The sequence below is a fragment of the Schistocerca piceifrons genome, chromosome X, assembly GCF_021461385.2.
Source record: "Schistocerca piceifrons isolate TAMUIC-IGC-003096 chromosome X, iqSchPice1.1, whole genome shotgun sequence".
NCBI classification, from domain to species: Eukaryota; Metazoa; Arthropoda; class Insecta; order Orthoptera; family Acrididae; genus Schistocerca; species Schistocerca piceifrons.
Window position 1 is genome coordinate 769,537,632 of NC_060149.1, and position 23,382 is coordinate 769,561,013.

Here is a 23,382-nt window from a genome sequence, read left to right on the forward strand (position 1 = left end):
ATTTCTCCTCCTTACACGAGGCATCACAACAATGTTTCACCAGGCAACGGCGGTCAACTGCTGTTTGTGTATGAGAAATCGGTTGGAAACTTTCCTCATGTCAGCACGTTGTTTGCCGCCGGCGCCAACCTTGTGCGAATTCTCTGAAAAGCCAATCATTTGCATATCACAGCATCTTCTTCCTGTCGGTTAAATTTCGCGTCTGAAACACGTCATCTTCGTGGTGTAGCAATTTTAATGGCCAGTAGTGTACTTCGAAAATGTTAGCCACCGAGCTTTAATTGATTTTATTTATCGTATGACATATTAAGCGTTTCTGAATCACAAGAATAGCTATACATGTACAAATATTACTAAACTACTACATATCAACAGAGCTCCCCAGTAGAGTACGAGGGCGTGCTGAGAAGCAACGCCTCCGAACTTTGTATGTAAAAACACTTAAAGCTTTTTAAATAAAATTAACGTTATTAACACCCTACATCTTTATTTCTCATGTCTACATATTTGTAGCCCTCTGCCACAAGAGGGCTCCAAACTGTAGCGTGTAACATGGCGGCGTGTAGCGTAACCATGTTAGTGCATGAGAAACAGCGTGCTGTAATCAAGTTTCGAATTCGGAAAGTTTATCCACACATGGAGCACCGTCTCCTATAGCAAGACAATGCCACACTACACACGAGCACTGCGACATCTGCAACAATTCACTGTCATCATCCTCCATACAGTCTCGATTTGACCCCATCCGATTTTTATCTGTTTCCGAAACTTACAGAACACCTCTGAGGACGGCACTTCGATAATGACGAGGCGGTGCAAGCAGAGGTGAGGTTGTGGCTCCGTCGACAACGACAAACATTCTACAGTGGCAGTACCAACAGACTCGTCTCTCATTGGGGGAAATGTGCTCATTGCCAGGGTCAGTACGTCGAGAAATAAATATGTAGACATGAAGAATAAAGATGTAGAATGTTAATAACGTTTTTTATTTAAAAAGCTTTAAGAGTTTTCTCATAAAAAGTTCGGAGGGATTACTTTCCAAAAAATGGTTCAAATGGCTCTGAGCACTATGGAACTTAATATCGGAGTTCATCAGTCCCTTAGAACTTAGAACTACTTAAACCTAACTAGCCTAAGGACATCACACACATCCATGCCCTAGGCAGGATTCGAACCTGCGACCGTAGCGGTCGCGCGGTTCCAGACTGAAGCGCCTAAAACCGCTTGGCCGATTACTTTTCAGCATGCCCTCATATAGTACAAATGACAACATCTATAGGAGAGTATCAAGGTCTTTTATGTCGTTTATCACACTACTCGTCACTGTCAAGAAATCTTCGAAAGGACCCTTGTAGGCACGTGCAGGCTATTTTTATACAATATGAACAACTGTCTGTCGTTCAGCACTACGGTCACAAGATGGTGATGAAGATTTGCCCCACATTTGTTTGGTTGGTTGGAGAGTAAAGGGACTAAACTGCTTGGTTATCGGTCCCTTTTTCCGTGGCCATACAGGTCACGGATGAAAACTATACCCCAAAAGAATCCTATCACCTAAAACCTGGGGAAGGAACAAAATGCGTGAAACGCACTGTGTAACCACAAAATGAGAAAACGAAAGAAGCAAGTCAAAAGTGAAAACATGAACTAAAAGGGAAAAAGAGGTAGAAGGTGTTAAAGCAATATAGCAGATAGCCTGGGCTGGATGATCGCAAAAACAAGAAAAGGATGAGCCAGTCACTCTGCAACACACTAAAATCCTCAGCCTAGAGACGCAAGGCAAGAGAAACAGATATAATGAAAAGACGAACATCAAGTCGAATAAACAGCACCAGAAAGAGCGAGAAAAGGTAAAAAATTGCAGGTAGGGTGAGGACTTGGGAGATAAGGCCAGGCGCCCATCCTTGGACTGAGTGATAAACACCCCCCTCTCAAATAAAACTTAAAACTAGATCATCCACTAAGGTATTGTCACCTAACACCGTAGGAAGGTTAATAACAGTCTGACTCAAGGCGGCTAGATTAGAACAGTCCAAAATGATGTGGGATACAGTCAATCGAGAACCACACTGACACTGGGGTGGGTTCGTACGACAGAGGAGATGACTGTGAGTCAGCCAAGTATGGCCGATGCGGAGCCAACAAAGGACAACAGAGTCCCTGCGGATGGCTCGCATGGATAACCTCCACACATTCGTTGTCTCCTTTATAGCACGTAATTTATTTGGCGTACTTAGAGTGTGCCATTCGGTATCCCAGATCCCAGAAACTTTTTGGCATAAGGCTGATCAATCAGTTTCCAGTGTGCCAATTTCCAGAGTCGGTCTACCGGTAGTCCCTCTGGCCAGCCTGTCAGCAAGTTCTGTTCGTGGGATTCCGATATTTCCTATGGGCCCAGATGAAGGCCACTGAACGTCCACGGTTTTTGAGGGCATAAGCAGACTCCTGGATATTCATTACCAAAGGATGGCGAGGGAAGCATTGGTCAACAGCTTGTAGGCTGCTTAAGGAGTCACTACAGATGAGGAAGGACTCACCTGTGCAGGAGCGGATTTTGCTCAAGAGTGCGAGAGATGGCTACCAACTCTGCAGTGAAAACACTGCAGCCATCTGGCAAGGAGCGCTGTTCAGAATGTTCAGGATAAGCGAGGCCATTGTAACCATCTACCAACATTTCATTGATTTTAACCTGGTAACAGGCATGTGTGGATGGTAGCATTCATCCTGCTAAAGTTATAGAACATGTGTTGCCATTCAATGTTCTTATTAAGATCAGGCAGTCAGTGCAGCCTCAGTGGGCCAGGCTTGAAAATGGACCTGTATGGGTTTGAAACTGGCTGTCTAATAAATAACTGCATCTGTTCAGAAGAATTAATAAACGCTTTACGTTTCCCTCTAGCATCGAGCCATCAGTGTAGATTATTTCAGAGCCCTGTTGGCGGTGGAGGGCCTCAGGTGGAACTGAGTCTTTTGGGCCTTGCAATAGGTCCAAACGAAGCTGTGGCTTAGGCATGGATCATGGAAGTGTACATGAGTGGACCCAGAAAAAAGGTGGGAGAGGAAAAGAATCGAGTTCAGTGAGAAGGGACCAGACATGAACTGAAATTATAATCCTTGACCTGGGCTGCCATTGCAGGAGATGGATTGCCATGCTAAGGAAAAGGAGACGGTAATTTGGATGTTGAGGCGAGCTACGAATATGCGCAGTGTAATTTGCTAGTAGGTGTTGTCACCTGATCCACAATGGTGGAATCCCAGCTTCCACGAGTTGGCTGTTCACTGGGTTCATTTGGAAAGCTCCTGTCGCAAGTCGAACTGCATCGTGGTTACAGGGTGCACCATCCACAATGCTGAGAGCAGTGCTGAACCATATTAAAGGCGCCCATAGTCAAGACGAGACTGTACAAGGGCTTTGTACATCTGCAAAGTGTAGGGTGACCCGCACCCCAGTTGGTGACTCAGGCATTGAAGAGTGTTAAAATGCCGCCAGCACTTTCGTTCAAACTGACGAAGATGGGGAAGCCAAGATAAGTGGGCATCAAAAACCAGTCCTAAAAAGCGATAAGTCTCCACTACGTTAGATAGTTGGTCATCGAGGTAAAGTTCTGGATGTGGATGGACACCAAAATGACAACAGAAGTGCATGAGGCAAGTCCTGGTGGCTGAATACTGTCAGCCATGTGTTACGGCTCATGACTGGGCCTTTCATATGGCTAACTGCAGTCGACGTTCAGCCACACCAACAGTGGATGAGCAAACGTAAATACAAAAGTCGTCAGCATATAAGAAGGGTGATACTGAGGGCCCCACAGCTCCTGCGAGACCATTAATGGCCACTAAAAAGAGTAGGATGCTCAGTATGGAGCCCTGCAGGACCCCATTCTCTTGGATATGGTGGGGAACTGTGTGAAGCACCGACTCGAACTCAAGGTGCAGAGCGACAAAATATTGTGCATAAAAATCGGGAGTGAGCACCAGAGATCCTACTTGTGCAATGTAGTGAGGATGTGTTGCTGCCAAGTGGTGTCATAGGCTTCCATCACGTCAAAAAAAGAAGGTAGTAGGGTGATGAGGACGGGAAAAGATCGTTCAGACGGCAGACTCCAGGTATAGCAAGTTGTCAGTGATGGAGCGACCTTGGCGAAAACCGCGCTGGGACGGAGCCAGAAGACCCCGTTACTCAAGGAGCCAACACAACTGTTGGCTTACCATAGGTCTGAGCAGCTTGCACAGAACGTTGGTGAGGCTAATAGGACGATAGCTATCCATATCTAGCGGGTCCTTATCAGGTTTTAGCATTGGAACGATGATACTTACTCGCTATTGTGATGGAAATATTCCATTGTTCCAGATGCGATTGAAGACAGCAAGGAGGTGGCGCTAGTAATCCACTGACAGATGTTTAATCATTTGGTGATGAATGCAGTCTGGCCCAGGGGATGTGTCAGGAAAATCTGCAAGGGCACTGAGAAATTCCCACTCGTTGAATGGAGCATCATACGGCTCAAGGTGGCATGTAGTAAAAGATAGGTGTTGTCATTCCACCCACTGTTTTAGGAGACAAAAGACATGGTGGTAATTCTCAGACACAGAGGTTCGAGCATAATGTTCGGAAAAATGCTTTGCGGTTGCATCTGGGTTGGTATATACAGCTCCATGTTTGGAAATGCCATGTATACATGTAGGGGTCTGATATCTGTAAAGGTGTCTGAGCTTAGTCCAAGCCTGGGAAGAAGAGGTTTGTGTTCCATTGGTGGAGATGCACCATTCCCAGCACTCCTGTTTCCGCCTTTTGATTAGCTGATGGACCTGTTTGAAGGCAACAAGGTGCTCCAGGGATAGGTGCCGCCTATGATGTTGTAGGGCCCACCTATGATCCCTAATGGCCTCAGCGATTTCCGATGACCACCAAGGCACTGTCTTCTGCCAAGGAAAATCTGAGGAACAAGGGACTACCGATGCAGCTGCAGAAACAATTGTTGTAGTTACATCCTGGATCACCACATTGATGTTGCCATGCGATGGAGATCCAACAATGGTAGCAGAGATGAAAGCATACCTGTCATCCTTGGTAAGAGCCCATCTGGGCAAGTGTCCAGGTGAGTGACGCCAGGGGAGGGACAGGAAGAGCAGAAAGTGGTCACTACCATGAATCTCCATTGGATAGACCACAGAAAGCCAGGACTGCAAACTGAGGGACCAATGACTGAGTATGTGCCATGTGCCACACTGAAATGAGTGGGTGCACCTGTATTTAGCAAGCAAAGGTCGAGCTGAGTTAGTACATTCTTGACAACTTTACCACAGCCAGTAATCTTGGTTCCACCCCACAAAGGGTTATGGGCGTTAAAATCACCCAGAAGAAGCAAAAATGTGGGGGGTTGGGAAATTAGTGCAGTCAATATATGGTGATGTACTTCACCATCTGGGGGAAAGTAGATATTGCAGATGTTAATTTCCTGCCTTGTCCTCACACTGACAACCACAGTTTCTAAGGGTTTTTAAGGGGGCACAGGTTCGCCATATGCAGAGGTAAGGACATATACACACACTCCACCTGACATTCTGTTACAGTCAGTACAATTTCTGTAATACCCCCAGTAGCCACGAAGGGCTGATGTTTGCATTGCCAGGAACTAAGTTTCCTGAAAGGTAATGTACAAAGCAGGTGTAACACTTCAGAGTTGTCATAACTCAACCAGGTGGGGGGAAAACAGCCGCAATTCCACTGGAGCCTGATGCTTTCTGTAGCCTGGGAAGGTATGATGTGGCTAAGGAGGCAGTTTACGCCTCAGGTGCACATTCTGCCACCTGTTGAGGGTTTGTGGCCTCTGTGTCCATTGGTTCTAAGTCTCTGGGGAGATCTAGGTCCTCAGAGGACACTAGGACCTCTTCCTCATCCTCAGAATTGGAGCCTGCTGAAAGTGTTGGTGTTGGGGGCCTTCTTGATAGGCTTCTTCTTTCTGCCCTCTCACTTCTCTTTTGGCTTCTTTGGCTGGGAGGGCTGCTCTGAGTTTGTCTCAGCAGAATTCTAGGAAGGCAGTGTCCCGAGGGACCCCTTCCTTGCAAGAGGAGCTGGAGGAGACTGTTGCATCTCCAGCCAAGGGGGGGACCAATGTCTGAAATTGCTGGGGGTAGGGGGGGGGGGGTTTGCTCCTGAAGTAAATGTTAGGGGTGCAACGGGAGGAGGAGTGCCCCCAACCATCAAGGGTGCAGGCATAGTCTGGTGGCCTAAAGGCCCACTTTGAGAGGAATGGCTGATGATCATGCTATTTCCATAAAAGGCGATGGCATTGTAGCAGTACCATATGATGACGTCATGTGTACAGGGTTAAGACAGTCGTACTTCTATTTTAGCCTCTATGTAGGTCAGCCTGTCCAGGAAATTATATTCCATTATCTTCCTCTCTTTCAGATCAATGGCGCAGTCTGGCGAACAGTGGGAATGGTGATCTTTGCAGAGCACACAAATAGGAGGAGGGGCACAAAGACGTCCACATTACTAACACGTGGGGATGACATTACATTGACAGTACATGTGCACAAATTTCCATCATTTGAACCACCACATAGTGGTAGGAACATAGTGTTTAACGTCACACTGGTATACCGTCATCTTGACCTTTTCAGGCAATGTATCACCCTCAAAGGCCAAGATGAAGGCACCAGTAGAAACCCTGTTGTCCTTAGGCCCCCTATACTACACACGCCTGACAAAGCAGACGTCTCATTGCTGTAGGTTAGTGTGCAACTCATCATCAGACTGTAGGAGGAGATCTCTATTGAATATAATCCCTTAGATCATGTTCAAGCTCTTATGGGGGGACATCACACAGCATGTCACAGGTGAAAACTGCCAGTGACTTGGCGGGGGAGGTTGTTTTTATCAGGATTGACACATTTCTCACTTTGGACATGCCTGCCACTTTCTCGAACTTGTCCTCTATGTGTTCTACGAAAAACATAGGCTTTGTCATTGAAAAGGATTCCCCATCATACCTGGCACCAACTGAATATTGCAGAGAGTATGTCTCACCTTGATTCTTAGCCCTGCATCCCTCCCATGGGGTAGCCAGGGAGGTGAACGATTTGGGGTCATATCTGTCAATATTGAACTGGCCTTTTCCACTCTTGGAGACTGCTGGGGCGGTATGACTGTATGACCACCACTCCAATCAGGGGCTCTCTCCACGAGCGCCACCCAGCCACAGCAAAGGCCACCTAGGATGATGGCCATCTGGAAGTCCTGAAGCTCCAGGAAGACTGGATCTATTCCTTGGCATACATGGGAACTTCGCATCTCAGGCATCAGCAGTGTGATCCCTGTTGTCAGGGGGCTACAAAGAAGAGGGTACATGGCGAGCTCTCCATGATGGACAGGCTACCGTGCTGGGTATTGGCGCAAAAAGTGCCATCGTTATCATGGGTGCATAAGAGGACAGTGGGCAATGGATGTAGATGATGCACCTCGTATGGTGTCCTCGCCCAAATAGCTGGATTACAGGCAGGGTTGCAGAGCCATGACAATAATACACTTCTGGAAATGGAAAAAAGAACACATTGACACCGGTGTGTCAGACCCACCATACTTGCTCCGGACACTGCGAGAGGGCTGTACAAGCAATGATCACACGCACGGCACAGCGGACACACCAGGAACCGCGGTGTTGGCCGTCGAATGGCGCTAGCTGCGCAGCGTTTGTGCACCGCCGCCGTCAGTGTCAGCCAGTTTGCCGTGGCATACGGAGCTCCATCGCAGTCTTTAACACTGGTAGCATGCCGCGACAGCGTGGACGTGAACCGTATGTGCAGTTGACGGACTTTGAGCGAGGGCGTATAGTGGGCATGCGGGAGGCCGGGTGGACGTACCGCCGAATTGCTCAACACGCGGCGCGTGAGGTCTCCACAGTACATCGATGTTGTCGCCAGTGGTCGGCGGAAGGTGCACGTGCCCGTCGACCTGGGACCGGACCGCAGCGACGCACGGATGCACGCCAAGACCGTAGGATCCTACGCAGTGCCGTAGGGGACCGCACTGCCACTTCCCAGCAAATTAGGGACACTGTTGCTCCTGGGGTATCGGCGAGGACCATTCGCAACCGTCTCCATGAAGCTGGGCTACGGTCCCGCACACCGTTAGGCCGTCTTCCGCTCACGCCCCAACATCGTGCAGCCCGCCTCCAGTGGTGTCGCGACAGGCGTGAATGGAGGGACGAATGGAGACGTGTCGTCTTCAGCGATGAGAGTCGCTTCTGCCTTGGTGCCAATGATGGTCGTATGCGTGTTTGGCGCCGTGCAGGTGAGCGCCACAATCAGGACTGCATACGACCGAGGCACACAGGGCCAACACCCGGCATCATGGTGTGGGGAGCGATCTCTTACACTGGCCGTACACCACTGGTGATCGTCGAGGGGACATTGAATAGTGCACGGTACATCCAAACCGTCATCGAACCCATCGTTCTACCATTCCTAGACCGGCAAGGGAACTTGCTGTTCCAACAGGACAATGCACGTCCGCATGTATCTCGTGCCACCCAACGTGCTCTAGAAGGTGTAAGTCAACTACCCTGGCCAGCAAGATCTCCGGATCTGTCCCCCATTGAGCATGTTTGGGACTGGATGAAGCGTCGTCTCACGCGGTCTGCACGTCCAGCACGAACGCTGGTCCAACTGAGGCGCCAGGTGGAAATGGCATGGCAAGCCGTTCCACAGGACTACATCCAGCATCTCTACGATCGTCTCCATGGGAGAATAGCAGCCTGCATTGCTGCGAAAGGTGGATATACACTGTACTAGTGCCGACATTGTGCATGCTCTGTTGCCTGTGTCTATGTGCCTGTGGTTCTGTCAGTGTGATCATGTGATGTATCTGACCCCAGGAATGTGTCAATAAAGTTTCCCCTTCCTGGGACAATGAATTCACGGTGTTCTTATTTCAATTTCCAGGAGTGTAGGTGCAGAAGGTCTCAGCGCATGATGGATATATGATGCACCGTGTAAGGCGTCCTTCAAAAAAATGGCTCTGAGCACTATGCGACTTGACTTTGGAGGTCATCAGTCGCCTAGAACTTAGAACTAATTAAACCTAACTAACCTAAGGACATCACACACATCCATGCCCGAGGCAGGATTCGAACCTGCGACCGTAGTGGTCGCCCGGCTCCAGACTGTAGCGCCCAGAACCGCACGGTCACTCCGGCCGGCAAGGCATCCTTCCCCAAATGGACTGCACACATGTAGAATTTCGAAAGGCAGAGGTCAAACCTTAAAAGGGGGTCATAAGACTTAAAGCCGAAAAGTAGCAGACTCCTTTCAGTCACCTCTTATGACAGGCAAGAATACTACGGGCCTATTCTACCCCCAAACACGAAGGGGGAAGTCCACACTTCCTGAGGCTAGTCAAATCCAGGGGACTTCTCCAGGGTGCAGTGCAGTTTCAGTTATTGTGAAAGAGTTTTGTTGTCAGTAGCGTTTCTGTTCATCGATGACACTGAATTAATTTTCAGCAAGACTCCTGGCTTTGATTAGAGCAGGATGCCTTGGTCTTCATCTTTTCTGCTCCATAGGGAATACACAATTCAATATTGGAGGGTTGGGGTTATCAACAATCTTCTGATATTCACATAGTAGCGCACTCTTCTGTACGTTATCAGGAAGTGGAATGTGACTCAAGATAGGGCAACCAGTATATGGGAGTAGATTGTACTGATCAACTAGTGGTATGCACGGATTTGTTAAGTAGTACGTCTATCTCCTTCACATATGAACTATCAATGAACTGCTGGGAAGATGTTACAGAAGAGCAGAAGATTCAGAATTTGGAGGAGACTTTGATGCAATGATGTAGTGCGTACTGTTTCTACAGTTTCAAACACTACTACTACAGTAACTGATGATAGTCTGGGTAGCACAGTGACAAATAGACCAGTGGGTGAAACGTATAGTACTGATACAGTAGCTTTGCCTGTGTTTGAAGAAGCATTTTACGGAAGTCGTGAAACACACTGATATTGAAGCGGCTGCAAATGTGGAATGGATTTATGTGCATGGTCTAAAGTTGGTTGTGAACCCCAGTCTTTTGGGAAATGTCACTTTCCACACGGTATATGTTTATTACCAGAAGTTAACGTTGCTAATCTCCTTCAGATTCTTCAAACTTTTCAGCACAAATTTTCTGCTCCTCATTCACTGATGCTTACCATCCCAAAACTCATTGTGGACTTCGAAATTCATAATAAACTGAGCACTTTTATTGATTAGTAGTCCTAAAGAACACATATTGATATGTATTTCATTGTTATACTAGATAACACATTTTGTAACTTAAAGGAGCAGTCACAGTGTCCCCTATGATTACGGTTATCGTTTTCAAAAGCAGCATTAATTACATAACGCACACCTTACGCTGCGAGCTGCTAGTCGCCAACAATGGAGCAACTACAAGGTGTACAACTTTGCTTCCGCCGTTTTTTCCCCAACATTTGAGGCTTTAATGCAAGAAATTGGTTACACATGTCTCATTCAAAGTATTTTCCATCGCTGACCACTACTTTCTTCCATCTTTCGGGCAGTGTACGGATCCCACGTCGGAAAAATTGTTCATCTTTTGAAGCGATCCAATTTGTGACTTCTTCATGAGATCGGAAGTGTTGGTCAGTCAGGCCATGCGCCATTGATCTAAACAGGTGATAATCAGATGGAGCAATGTCTGGAGAATATGGCGGGTGGGGTAGGACTTCCCATTCTAACATTTCCAAGTACGTTTTGACCTCTTCTTCAACATGAGGTCGAGCGTTGTCGTGCTGCAAAATCACTTTATCATGCCTCTCGCTGTATTCCGGCCGTTTGTCTTTTAATGCTCTGCTCAAACGCATTAATTGCGTTCGATAACGAGCACTTGTGATTGTTTCACTTGGTTTTAACACCTCATAGTACACGACGCCTAGCTAGTCCAACCAAATGCAGAGTATGATCTTGGAGCCGTGAATATTCGGTTTGGCCATCGACATGAAAGCATGGCCGGGATATCCCCATTATTTTTTTGCGTTTAGGGTTAGCGTAATGAACCCATTTTTCGTCCCCGGTCACAACGCGATGCAGAAATCCCTTCCGTTTTAGCCTCTTAATCAACTGTTCACAAACACACAAACACCGTTCAACGTCTCTTGGTTTCAGCTCACACGGGACCCACGTTCTTTCTTTCTGAATCATGCCCATAGCCTTGAGACGTTTTGAAATGGCTTGCTGTGTCACTCCCACTAATCGTGCCAATTCTTCTTGAGTTTGACGCGAGTCTTCACTCAGCAATGTCTCCAATTCTGCATCTTCGAAAACATTCTCTCTTCCACCACTATGCCGGTCTACGACATTAAAATCACCGTTCTTGAGGAGTTGAAACCACTCACGACACGTTCTTTCACTAATAGCGTCCTTACCATACGTACTTGAGAGCATTCGATGACACTCAGCCGCTGTTTTGTTCATATTCAAACAAAACAGTAACACCTCCCGCAAATGACGAGAATTAGGCTCGTAAACTGACATTTTCAATCAAGAACCACTTTATGATGCAGACACAAATCGACTAATGTTTGAATAAGGTTATGTTGACCGAGATCCAAGCGAACTGCCTGACGCGTGCGATCTGTTTCTTTCGACCCCTACTTACCGTTGTCGTCACCTATCGGCAAACAGCGGAAGCAAAGTTGTACACCTTTTAGCTTAAACGAGCAGCGAGTAGCAGCCTCTATGTATTTTTTAAAAAGTGGCTTTCGGCTGTGCACCCATTCAGCCAGCTTATTTTATAATAATGCACTAATATCAATGATAAGATCGTTACATCTACATCTACACGGTTACTCTGCAATTCACACTTGAGTGCCTGGCAGAGGGTTCATCGAACCATTTTCATATTACATCTCTACCATTCCACTCTCGAATAGCGCGTGGGAAAAAGGAACACCTAAATCTTTCCGTTCGAGCTCTGATTTCTCTTATTTTATTATGATGATCATTTCTCCCTATGTAGGTGGGTGTCAACAAAATATTTACGCATTCGGAAGAGAAAGTTGGTGATTTAAATTTCGTAAATAGATCTCGTCGCAAACAAAACCGTCTTTGTTTCAACTCGCGTATCATATCAGTGACACTCTCACCCCTGTTGCGCGATAACACGAAACGATCTGCCCTTCTTTGCACTTTTTCGATGTCCTCCGTCAATCCTACCTGGTAAGGATCCCATACCGTGCAGCAATATTCCAGCAGAGGATGGACGAGTGTAATGTAGGCTGTCTCTTTAGTGGGTTTGTTGCATCTTCTAAGTGTTCTGCCAACAAAGCGCAGTCTTTGTTTCACCTTCCCCAGAATATTATCTGTGTGGTCCTTCCAATGTAAGTTTTCGTAATTGTAATTCATAGGTATTTATAATTGGCAACCCTTAGATTTGTGCTTTTTATAGTATACCCAAAATTTATCATATATATATATATATATATATATATATATATATATATATATATATATATATATATATTCTCAGTGTATCAACATCAATCCTGTCTCTAAGGACACGTTCACATACAGTATTTGCACATTTTGAATCCACAGACATGCCCAAGGATGGACTTGAACTCACGAACCTTGCTTCTGGGGTACCAACGCTTCCCAGAAACTATGAATCCCAGCCCGCTAGATATCGTCATGGAATTATCGTTGTCAGTGCTCTTTATTCTCTGTAAGTTACTCTTCTATTCTCGATGCTGGCATTTCAGTTGGCGATTAGACAGTATGGAGAGCGTGAATTAACGTGATTACAGTATTCCTTGTGTAGCAGAGTTAATAAACATAATAGCTTACATGAATAACTAATTCCAGGTTTGGTCAGAGAACCTGTCTTCTCGAGACCACTTACTGAGCAAAAAGACAAAATGTAGCGTGGTTCATAGACTGTTGCAAGCCTCTTAATTTAATACTATTTTGCATTAGTGTCATTGCTCATTTATTGAAATAGTAACTCATTTGTCCCCACGAGGTTGTGTGGACGTCCTAACCATTCCACTCTGGGCAACCTGATACGGTAAAGTTAATACACCCCCACAGAGATCACTAGGATCAAACAAGTCATAATGCTCATCCATATTATCAAGATCTCGCTAATGGAAGGTTTAGTTTGGTCTGTTTCGCCTCATTTCAAAGAGGTCATCAAGAGACTATTCAGAGCAGTCAAACAGTGCATGTTACTTAGTTCATACCAGTGTTAAACGAAGTTCTCACACTACAGTAATAACTGAAATTAAGGTGTTCCGTCATAATATGAAAGATACATCCTTGCTTGAAACAGATAGTATATACCATGATTTTCTAAACTATGAAAGAACGTTTTGCATGATTTGGCTCCTTAAGCGATTGCTTCTATGATGAGACTGCTGGAGTAAAACGTAATTCAGCTTCTAATTATTAATATAGATAGAATAGAAATGTACCTAACACAACAGTTCATAGAAGGAGGCACCCTCCATGGTATAGAGTCGGTGTAAAGAAGCTTCTACACAAGCACTGGCTGCTGCACAACACATATAAAACAAAATAGATTATGGGTATGGAGATGCTAAATAAACCACGTTTGGCATTCAAAGAGGCAGTCCGTGAATCTTCAGTGACAACTATGGCAGAATGTCTCTGAAAAACCGATTGCAACTTCCCCCTCCTACCACGTGAAAAAGATCGAAATTTAGTGTAGTACAGTAAATGCAGAATTATAAACTTCGTTTTTAAATGTTGGTTTCAAAAGGATGAACCAGGAGTACTGTCCCAGTTTCTTTCTTGCACCACTGCAAAGATGATACAATATTAGTGTCAGTGGTGTTGAGAAACATCTGAAATCGCTAAAGCTGAACAAGCCTCCATGGAATTTCTATCAGCTACTATAGGAAATTTGTAGCTTAAGTTAACTCTTCCCTCAAATATAATACACTGTAGATAGCTCAGACAAAAACTGTGCCCAGTGGATGGAAGAAAGCATGGGTCACAGCAGTAGGGGAGCAGAAGTGACCCGCAAAACTATTGTCCGATATCACTTAGTCAATATGTTGTAGAAATTTGGAAATATTCTGGACTTAAACTTCGTATGTGGTGTCTCTAAGAGAATGACCTTCTTAGAGCCAACTAACGTGGATTCTGAGAACAACGGCCATGAGAATCCTAATTTGTGCTCTTTTCACATGACATACTGATAGCCATGGATTGAGGCAAACGTGTGGATGCAGTAGTTCTTGACTTCCGAGAAGCTTTTTACTAACCACCACAGTAACGTTTATTACCTAAAGTATGGATGAAATTTGTGATCAGTTACGGATTAATGTGTAGGGAGGACCTAGGATGATATCTTGGATGGAATGTCATCAGCACATGTAAAAGTAACTTCATGTGTGCACCAGCGAAGTGTGTTATGATCCTTACTATTCATGTTGTGTAGTCATGATGTGGGATACAGTAGTAATAGCAACGTCAGACTTTTGCAGATGATGCAGTTTTCTATAACGAAATACTACCTTAAAAACAGCCACACAAACATCCACACAGATCTTGCTAAGACTTCAAAGTGGTGTAAAGATTGGCTACTTGCTTTAAATGTTGAAAAATGTATAAATTAATATACTATAGTTGGAATCAGTCAACTCGTATAAATATCTGGGTGTAACAGTTTGTTGGCATATGAAATAGAATGATCACATACGACCAATCGTAAGAAAAACAGATGACAGACTTCATTTCTTAGGGAGGATACTGGGAAAATGCAGTTTGCATAGCAGACTTCTTACAAATCATCCGTGTGGCCCATCCTAAAATATTGCTCAACTGTATGCGACCCGTATCGAGTAGGACTAACATAGGATACTGGATGTATACCAAAAAATGGCAGCAGAAATGGCTGAAGTTTTGTTTTTTGTCGTAACAGAGTACCATGGAAATTCTCAAAAAGCTGAAATGAGAGGCACTTGAAGGTAAACGTTAACTGTCTCACAAAAGCCAACTAACGAAGTTTCAAGAACCAATATTAAGTGAGGAATCTAGGAATATACTACATTTTCCTATGTATCGAGCCCGTATGCATCGCAAATAGAAGATTGTGCATAGGCATTAAAACAGTCAATGTTTCTGCACTCCATATGTGAATGGCACAGGAAGAAACCTCAATATGTCAGATAATGGAAAGTGCCCTCTGCCATACACTTCACTGTGCTTTGTAGAAAATGGATGTAGATGTAGAACCTCTGTGAAGGTCCAGTCAAGTTATGAGACAGATATTACAAACGAATTCCAGTCTCCAGAATATTTCAGACATCCCTGCTAGTGATGTCAAGTCGCAGTTTGGATTTCTAAATAGTATTTATATTGCAATAGTATTTATATTGCAATGAGAATAGACAAATTGCATGGTACTGGTATATCCTATTACCTATTAAATGCAGTGTACTGTGTAAATCACAACATCCCATTCGGTAATTTATAATATTACGAGGTCTCAGTAAATTCTGCAAAATGGTTCAAGTAATATCTAATGGTAAACAAAGTATGTCAATAGGAAAGAGTCCTGCAGTAAGCTAACAACCTTCAGCCGAATGGGAATTAATTGTATGTGGTGTCCCACGAGGTTCCAATTCAGGACCTAATTTTTTTCTCATGTAAATTAATGACTTTCCTAGAGTAATTTTATCATATGCAAATGTTTTGTTAGCAGATGATACAAATATATTGGTAAAAACTAAATCGAGCATACTTCCAAAAAGAGTTTTGAACAGAAATTTTTTGGAGCATTAATTCTTAGAATCAATACTAGGCGTTAGACTAATCTTCATAAAGGCCTAAATACCAACCGTTTTCAGTAACTTGCCAGCAAATATAAGTTTAACTATTAACAAAGATAAGTCTTGCCGTTGTAATATGGGTGGCACGATGGTTATATAGTTTATGTTTTATACAATAACGTGGCACAACACCTAGAAGAATGGTAAGCATCTTAATGACGATTAGTTTAAGGGGACCCTAGCGAGTTATTAGCAGCTAAATCCTTTTACTTCATTGAAGAATTTCATAGCAGGATCAAACGTGTGTAATGCCTGAGTCAGATACCGTTTCAGTTGTGTAATGCAATCTGTGTGAGAAAGGCTTGTAAACTTTTTGTTTTGATGACGCTTGATTACAACAGCCAAAGAATTATCTTGTGCACTTTTGTATGCACACATTATAATGTTTTTCGTGAGCTTTTCAAGTAATGTCCAAGCGAAAATAAATGTATGCAATTTAGCATTTTGCACATCCTTGAGGTCCAGTATTTGTAGAAGGAACATTAATCGATCAGTTCTTTTGCACGAATTTTCGTTTTTCTGTCACATACCACGTCTTTAAGCAGCTCATCACTATAAGCCTCTGGAATGAACAGTCTACCTACGTTTGGTCATTACTCCTGGGTGTACTGGATTCCTTCCACCTTCCCAGAGAGTTTCGGATGGACATTTTACAGCACTACAGGTTTAGGTCTCCTTCAGGGCATTGCCTGATGAGAGGAAGAGCAGGGAGTGGGGAGAAGGGAGCATCGGGGAGTATGAGCAGGACTATTTCTGCTAAATGATCTTTCTTACATTTAATTACATGATGTCACGCTTTGTCAAGGCATTTTAAAACGGGTAACAGAAGTATGGGAGTTTGATGATACAGAAAGGCTGACGATGTAATGGAGCTTCTCCCTCACATAATTCTGCGCTCTAGCCTGTTCTTTCATCACATTTATCTCGGTGTAAAGTAATATCACTCAACAATTATGGCTTGTGTTTCTGTCATCTTTTCGAGTAGTAACTAGAGACGATACTGTCATCTACCTGCAACAACAAACAACAATTAGAAACGTCTGTTTGCACCAGCATCTGTAGACTTCAACGAATACGTTAAAAATACTTACAGTCATATGTATGTTCATGTTTGGTTTACTTTCACTAATTCTCAGTGAAATTAAACCAAATTTGTATTTCCTTTTTACGTTTGTATTTAGTGTAAGTTATCAGATTAGAGGTCAATGATGAGACGGTATTCCCTTCTTGTAAATAATCAGGGAAGTTAAATCATTAACCCCATTTTCAATGTCTTCGTTAGCTTTTTTACTTTATTTCGTAATAACTGTCTCAGACAGAGATATGTGTAAGTACACGTACCATGTGGTAATCCATACAAGTTCAGTATCACACCGTATGTGCAAGAACACCTATTAGTGTACAATTATATCATGCCAAAACTTACTGCTCGATTGTTCCTGTTATCTCCATTGCGCGAAAAATGTGCGTCACGAAGGAACTCTTTTTACATAAGCACAAATTTGTTTTCCATTCACATCATTACAGATTCGTGATTTTTATGAACTCCCATCCGCCGTCGTAATGTTCTTCAGCAACATAATTTTAAAAACAATTCATCTATACGAAAAATTTGTATACACGAACTTGGCGCGTCTTGTCCGCCAAAGATATTACATTGGAAGCTACAAGCACTGTTAAGTTTTGATTAGTAAACGCTGGTAAAGGGTTTCTATGGGAACTGGGTGATTACTGGGAAATAGCGGGAGTTAATGATTGTACACACTGTTCCACAAGCAACATCACTGAACAGAACGAAAAGGTATTTTAGTTGTACCACAGATAGTATGTAATTCCACAAGATGCACTAGGATATTTCACTAGTTTTTAATTGTATACAGATGTTCGCTGTTGGGGAAACATGACGTCTGATAAATTGTTCACTAGTTAGTACAAAATTTGTCCACAATGATTTCATGTATTCTAAGACAACATACTTGGCCAGAGCATCGAACGTACTATACCTCTTTCTTATTAAGATTTGTTGCTTTGAAAGCGTAACTACGGTACTGCCGGTGTAGATCAAATGTAAAACGACGTTCACCTGCATTTCTCCTAAGGGTGACTATCAGTACTCCTTCAACGCTGTATTTATTTCGGCGTTTCTTTACAACTATGAAATCATAACTCTGTGAAACGAAGGGTACCAATTCAAAAGGACAACAGTTGTGCAAAGCATATTTCATTACAAAAGTTAGGATGGAATGTATTAAGACTTATTTCTCGCATATTGAAATGCAATTATGCACACTTTCACCTACCTTAGAGGACTACTGGTATAAGGAAGTGTGGCTCGTGAGCGTTGACGCGGTGAATCGTCCAAGTTTTCGTTGTTATTAACTGACACACGTCAACAACGTATCCGATATTTCTGTGTATTGAAGAAACACAGCGTCACGTCATTATCCAGCCCCAGATGGCTAACGCATCTGTCCCTCACGCTTGCAATAACGTGAGTACCGTACAGAGTAACACATGCAACATACGTACGTCAAGACAATACTGCACGGAGCTTCTCTGGTCGGCAGAAAAGCAAAGTGTCTGTTAAAAGGAGGTGCTATCGATATCACCGTTTGTTCTACAGAAGTTACATTTACGTACCTTGCCCAGAAAGGCTTGAATAAATGTATACATTGTTAAATGAAATTACAACGTAAAAGTTCGAAATCTTTCGAAGTATGGCCATGGCAATATATAATGATTATGCTTTATTTATAAACTATCATATAATTAAAACAATTTATCGTGACACCAATACGCTGAGAAAACCCAAAACATATTTCTTGTTCTGTATTTTTGGAATCTCTTTAAATTTGCCATTTATTATCATTTCCAGAAAGTTATTTCCGCATGTAACAGCGGTGCGAAGGTAACCTCCGTTATATTATCCATGGAGTCATGTGCGGAGCACTTGTTTTTCTATTTCCCAGTATTGCTCTCAATGCACAAAAGCTATTGTAGATGTCTGACTGCTAATACTTCTTAGTCCGTTCAAGGAAAAATACGTTTTCTTTGACAGAGAGCAAGAAAACCACCAATCTGGAAATGATAGTGACTATTTATCGTGTTTTCCGAGGGCGGTTATTACAAATTCTCTGTCATACAAATACAGTGTATGGGTATGCGTCTTGGGTCAGTATCAGTACGCAGAAAACATTTGAAATTGCCCCCGATTACGTTCGTAGCGCCGATTAATCATCGTCGACCTATACTCGTTGCCTTAAAAAAGTAGGCGCCGACTACTCGTGTAAATGTTTTATATTCGATGTGGATTCATGCTTTGTTTTTATTTTTATGATCTTTTGTTGTTAATAATTAAAACGAAGCTTTCACGCTTCTATGATAATATTCCACTTATTACACGAATTCTATGGATACTCAGGTATTTGTGACTATAGTTCTGAAATTTACCACTGCACTCTTGGTAACATCCATGTAGGTTATAGTGTGGCATTGGTCACCCCCACCCCCGTCCCTTGAATTCTGGTTGTGGTGACAGATTGATCTTAACACAGCCTGAGGTATAGGTTTGGTTGAAAGATGACGATTTGGTTGTGAGATGGCGAAACGAATGAATGTGAAAGCCAAATAAAGGTTTTGATAACAAATTGACCGGTAGTACAGCCCAAGGTTTACTTATAGCTACACATAGGGGCCAGTCTTTTCGTGAAACACTGCAGTGTCTCAGACCGGAAGTTTAAGATAATTGTTAGTAGTCTGTGCCATACCTGTTACTTGCCCAATGACAGTAGACAGTATAACATGTTTCTTGTATGTGAGTGGTATCTGGTTTCTCCTCGATATTTAGCTTACTTCTATTATCAACCTTGCATCACATCCTTCCTTTAGCTTGGGAATATGTTTCATTTCTGATATTTTATCATGCCAGGTCTTACATCTGCAAACCACTGTGAAGTGCAAGGGTAACACTCAGAATTATCTTGGATAAATCTTTTCCATTAGCTGTTTTGTGGATTCTTTCTTCAAAAGGCATCTTTGTTGCTTTTTCTTTCAATATTTCACTCTCCATTTCCTTTTGACATTTCTCTTAGTTCTTTCAAATCTAGTGTAGCAAACGACTAACACTAGTTTATGGTCACTATCTATTTCCGGACCTGGATAACCATTGCATAATTTTATCTGATTCCTGTGCCTCTGCTTCATTGGTATGTAATCTAACCAAAACTGTGTTTTATGTGGCACCTCTCATGTGTACCTTCTTCTAAGAGAAACTTCAAATAGTGTGTTTGTGTTGACTGTATTTTGATTGCAGAAATCAACCATATTTTCACCTCTTCCATGTTTTTCCCCCAAACCAAAGTTTCCTACTGTCTTATTTTCTGCATGGGATCCCACTACTGCATTAGGACTTCTCATTCTTACAATACTGCCATTTTTAGTCAATTTCACTAGTTCTTCAATATCTTCACACACAGTCTCCACGTCTTCCAACTCATGAGCCAGTGTTGAGAAATATATCAGAATGATTACCAAGTTCACAGGTTTACTGTTTATCTTAACAATCATTAACCAGTCACTGACTTGGTAAGTATTGCCTACATTATTTGACTGTTTTCCTCTTATTATAACTGCCACTCCATGCTTTCCTCTTTTCTCGCTATCACAATAAATTACTCTAAAGTTATTATTGTAGAGGTTTCAATTTCCTCCCCGTCTTGTGCCATATAGGTCTACCAGGACTCTGTATTGGGACCATTGTTATTCTTGATTTTTATTAATGACCTACCACAACAGTTTCCATGAGCTGATCCCATAGTATTTGCTGATGATACCAGCTTTATTATGAAAGGGAAGAATGCTTATGAGATACAGCAAAAAATCGACAAAACAGCAGAAGTGGCAGAAAAATGGTTTAAAGATAACTGTCTAGTTGTCAATGACAAGAAAACTGTGTGGATGAACTTAAACCATATAAGGAACAAAAATACGACCAACGTAAAATTCACGTTATCGAATAGCCAAATTCACCAAAAGAATTACATAAAAAGTTTTAGGACTATGGGTGGATGAGCATGTAAGGTGGAAAAAACATGTAGAAATGCTTAACAAAAAATTAAGCAAGTACTGTTACGTATTAAGAGTGCTTAAAGTTTGCTGCAATACTGAAACAGTGTTAAGTGCTTATTACACATACATGCATAGTCTGCTGAAGTATGGTATAGTTTTCTGGGGAAATACCTCTTTTACAAATCAGTCTTTTAAGCTCTAAAAGAAAGCTGTAAGATTAATAAGTGATGCTGCTTACAGAGCACCATGTACAGGTATCTTCAAGGAATTAAAATTCATGACCTTACCATCCGTATTTATATTTGAAAGCATCTGCTTCATTAAAAACCATCAAGTTTCAGCTTTGAATAGTGAGATCCACAATTATCTAACAAGGAACAGGGATGACTATCATAGGGATGTGCACAGAAAATCAATATATCACGACGGTGCTGTTTACAAACCAAAAATTCTGTACAGTGCATTGCCAGATAGCATAAAAAAATACCAAACATTAACACATTCAAAAAAGGACTAAAAATCTACTAAGAAACAGCAGCATCTACAGCATTAATGAATACCTGGAATTTTGCTCAAATCTGTATGTTTGCTTCATAACTCTCTAAACAAAAATTCATAATTATAAACCATTCCCAGATAAAAACAAAATCTTTCAGCCATGTATGTACCTAATTATGCACCTAGTTTTTGTGCTGTGTTACTATGCTTAGTTAACTAAAGTACTGGTATAATAGTTTTAGTAAAATCAGCGAAGGGGTTTCGCTAGCATATATTCTATCTGTATGTACGTATATAATTTTATAATCAAATTAAGCAGAATAATGTTTTTGTTATAAAGATGTGTTGATACCAATGATAAGATTTTGTACATTATGTAAATATGCAATATTTTATGCTGTCCTGTACTTTTACAAGTCCAATGTCATGAATGTGATAGTACAGTTGCTAAATAAATAAAATAAAAATATATCTGTCTCGTTCTTCCTTATTCGGCCTCTTAATTTACCCAGGTTTCCCACTTTCAATATCATCCATAAATTTCATGTTCCCATCTTCATAACAGTTTTAGAGGGATTTCGCTTGATAATGATCTGAGAAGCCTTATTTACCTCTCCTGCCAGATCTCGAGTTCCAAGATCCATGACCAGCAGGTAATGTCTCATGAATATCAATTTCCATGGTTGCATTCTACTTGGGATATCGTAGACATCTTTCGTGTGGTGGTTTCTCGTTGCCTTGTCCATTCTACGTCACTGACCCAGATGCATTGGTTCGTCTGTCTGTACGGGTAGTTCTCATTCCAATGATGAAAGAGTGCCTTGACCTCAATTCACGTATCCACCATTGAAGGAGGTTGTTCGTGACACTGAGGGGAGCCACTTATACTGATGGCCACTGGTTCCCCTTCCAGTCACCTTTTAGGACAAACAGAGATTACCATATATGAATTCTAACCTACAACCCAAACACTGACCAGTATTCATTAGCATTAAAGAGAATTTGCTTCAAGTTAACATGAAAAAAAAAAAAAAAATAAACATATTATCTATTTCTGAAGAAAACTAAAAAACAGTTGCATTGTCTGTCAAAACAAAAGACAGATGGTCATTCATCCAGTTCCACAGATCTCATCATGCAGGAAGACTGCCATATATGAGGGGACAGTCTAGGTAATCATTAACAAAGTGAAGCAGGTGTTAGAAACTGCATTAATAATCAACTACCAGAACTGTTAAACTTCTGTAAATGAACAGTGCTCACTCAGTATAAATTTAAAACATACAAGTAACAGGAAAGGCCTCACTTAAAACTAAATCTGGTTCCTCAGTTACCATACATTAAATAGCCAATACTTATCTTTTACTGCTGTGTTAATATATGTATGATCATAGTGATGTGATACAATAAAGAGTAGGGACCTGTTTGCAAAGAATATTGCTAGCTGACATGCGGTTAATAGGAAACTTCAATTCTTGAATTGAATTATAGAAGGAGTAGCTCATGAAGTGTGCTTTCACACATCTGTTGAACTTACAGGAATGCTCAATTATTTGTTTGATGTGTAATAGCACTTTGGTGAAGACCTATACATTAGACTGCAAGAAAATAAAAACCTAGACAAGGAGACAAATTGTTCATTTTTTCCATCTCATATTGTCACTTTGTAAATCACAAAAATCAGTTAAATGGATTTTTATGCTCAACAAGAAATGCTGTTAAGGAGTATGAATACTGTGGCATGGAAATCAAGTGGAATACTGTAATGATAATCTGCATCTAGCACTCACCTAATGGTAATATAACCCAGTTCATGAACGGATATGAAGATGTTGTGTATTTCTGTACATCTAAATATAATGAGATCGTAGTATAAGGTGAGTTTAAGGTTATTTTGCAGATGTCAACCACAGTGAGAGATATAAATAATCTTATAGTAAATTTCAAT

General features: G+C 42.2%; 1 protein-coding gene across 2 annotated transcripts in view; it reads right to left on the minus strand.

The window, feature by feature from the left end:
• Positions 1–18,417, minus strand: part of LOC124722065 (transcription factor CP2) — an 881,222-nt gene extending 862,805 nt beyond the window's left edge. For both annotated transcript variants that reach the window (XM_047247263.1, XM_047247260.1), the window contains exon 1: positions 18,170–18,417. The gene's annotated coding sequence lies outside the window, so the exon portion shown is untranslated. The remainder of the gene's footprint in view (positions 1–18,169) is intronic.
• Between the last annotated feature and the right edge of the window lie 4,965 nt (positions 18,418–23,382).